Source organism: Harmonia axyridis, chromosome 5 (assembly GCF_914767665.1).
Source record: "Harmonia axyridis chromosome 5, icHarAxyr1.1, whole genome shotgun sequence".
Taxonomy (NCBI): domain Eukaryota; kingdom Metazoa; phylum Arthropoda; class Insecta; order Coleoptera; family Coccinellidae; genus Harmonia; species Harmonia axyridis.
This window is the reverse complement of record NC_059505.1, coordinates 8,014,429-8,017,520: the sequence shown is the minus strand read 5'-3', so window position 1 is coordinate 8,017,520 and position 3,092 is coordinate 8,014,429.

Here is a 3,092-nt window from a genome sequence, read left to right as displayed (position 1 = left end):
ACGCAAAAAAACGTTGAATAATGGACTTCCGCAGGGAACGGGTTTGTCTCCCGTATTTTTCAATTTATAATTGTGTGGCATTCCTATAACCCTATCTGAGAAATTCATCTATATTCTATACCTACCGATGATATTGCTCTTGTCTTTCGTCATTCTGATTTCGGAGTTATTCAAACTGATCTCACACATGTTCGAGCTTATCTGGTGCTGGATCTACTTCAACGTTTAACGGAATTTTTATTTGTGTTTAGTTAGTTCGAAAATGGTTATTCGGTTCGAATTATTCAACGGTCCTATTAATCACATCCAAAAAGGGTTGATAGATTTTGCAATTATCTCATAGATGTGGATTTTTCAGATGGAACTTCATTCAATTGTTAGGTCAGTTTTGATGTATTTTCTATTTTTTTTTCATGGAAATACCTATTGCGTAGTTTATTCTATACTCAGCTTGTATTTGTAATTATGGGTTCAACTGGATTCTATCTGCTGTCACTGAAATATCAGTATTTTCAATTCTCTCAAATTTTCTTTTATTCGATGAACACAAAATTTTGCGTCATACTCGAAATTCGATCGGATTTCTTTCAAAACTTTGTATAATGGACTTCCGCAGGGAACGGTTTTGTCTCCCATACTTTTCAATTTATTCTTGTGTGATGTCCCTGTTACCTGAGAAATTCTTGTATACCGCTGATATTGCTCATGTCCTTCGTCATTCTGATTACGGAGTTATTGAAAATAATTTTAATGAAGATTTAAAATGTATGATGCCCCAATACATTTCCTCTGCCTATACTAAGATTCATCGACACATAGGTATGCTTCATTGTTTGAAATTAATAATTTGCGTTGCTCTTTCTCAAAAAAATATATTTATACATTGGTACAATTATGAGATTGCTAAATTGTTGGATTATTACACCAGATACTTCCTTACAATTACCCATTATAAAAGTTATGGAATTTTAATATCGAAGAAATGAGATAATCGGTTCCTTGAACAAGGAAACCTTTTCCCAAACCCTTGTGGGAGGAGTCCACATGTATCACCAAACCCGAGAGACCTAATGAATACATAACATTGGATAACTTGCTATTAGCGGGAAAGATCACATGTTAGAGGCTCCGAACGTGAGAATTTCGCTTTGACCACATCCCAACCTATCGGTTGAGGGTTTAAGCGAAACAATAAAAAGACCTAATTAAATAAATTATAAGAGCTCGTTTTTAAAAACTGTTATTTAACGTAATATATATAATCAATGAAGTTGACCAAAAATACCCACAGGGGGGCCGAAAAGGCCTTCTTTCCTATATTAGAATGTATACATTTTTAAAATTCTATCGGGTTGTGCGCAGCTATCAATTATGTATTAAAGATAAACGACTCTCGGACTGCTTATGGCTAAATATGTATATATACATACATAATTATATGGTAGTAGATTTTACTAAGCGTGCGTTTGAAACTCCCCATCGGGAGGGGATTCTTTCAGAGCCCTGAGGCAGCCAGCAGTCACACTCTCTGGCATTCTGCTACATTTTATAATCACCTAATTTGAATATTGGCTATATGTGCCCATTGTGTCCACTATTGGCTTTTTACGATACCTAATGGCGTTTTATTTTTATCGTTCGTTTTTTAGGAATTATCGTGGTTAGCGTATATCCAAGACTTCTAGATGGGAGGAAGGAGATTTCAAACGATGTTGGTATAGGTTTCCAAATATTTTGGTGTTCAACAGTTGGAGTTGGAAGAGGTTCGTTAAAATTCTATTCTTTATATCACCACTAAAAATTCTGCCGAATTGTTATTATTATCCAGAAATACTTTCAACAGACATAATATTTTGAGTTTACCTGAATAATTGTAACCTCAAAATCTTATATTTGTTGTAATGATTCCTGGAAGGTATGTTTTGCAATTTACTGAGATATTTTAATTTCAAACAATAAGAATTACATGTTTCTTCATATTTGAAAACAAAATTATTGAAAACAGGATGTATATGCAACTCTAATAAAGGGATTTTTCAATAACAGTTTTTAAACACACATGAAATGTCCAAACTAAAAGATAATTCCTCTCCGCATCAAAAGTTGTTTAAATTTTGTTATAAAAAGAATCATAAATGGAAAGATACCTTCAAGCGGCTCTATTTTGAATGATCATCACAATGTTCCATAATTCTTACTGAAGAATTAAAGCAAAGTTTCTATGTATTTAGTGAAAACAAATTGTACAATTTTTCTTCAATTTACGTGAACATCTACGTATGGTAAAATTACCGTAAGGCGTAATTACTGCAATCAAATAACTCAAAAACAAAATCATCAATACATACAATACATTTATTTTGAATAGCCCGCTATCTGGACAGCTGTAACATTTGATGCTTTCTGACATTTGACAAACTACGCCATTAATAAAAATAGAACAATACATGCTCCAACAATTGGTGATATTTTTGCAGTCACAGTTCACAAAACTAAAGCAATTTTAGGTCGTCGTGAAGCACCTCCTCAGCCGGCAATAGTGACTCTGGTGGAAAAATTTGGGGCTGTTGGTACAATTTAGTGATGTGAAGAATCGAAACCTTTTACGTCACTCAAGAACAACTAAGAATATTGCTGCTATCCTGTAGGGATTCATCAAGCCAAGTACAAGTAGCTCGATATTTTATCCAACTACTTGACTTAAAAATCAAGCTCGTGAAAACTTACATACTTAAGTTTGACTTGACTTGATTTTAGATATTTATTGCTTGACTTGATATTAAGCTACTTGATATGCACGCATCGCACGGCATATATTCCTGCAATCTCGTGCACGCTTTGACTAAATAAGAGGATTCTTCGAGCCCCAAAAGAATGAAGCATTCGCTAGTGTAACTTTATTAGTAGTTTCCTCACATTTCTACGAAATCTATTGGTAGATTTTGGAAGTTGCAGAAATATCTTTCCAAACTTGACCAAAATGTCCAAGGATTTTTTATCAACGCCAGCATCTTCAGCTCCTTGTATCCAGAGCTGCTTTTACAATAACAAAAACCCACAATAGGTAAGGCGACAAATCTATAAGATGCAAG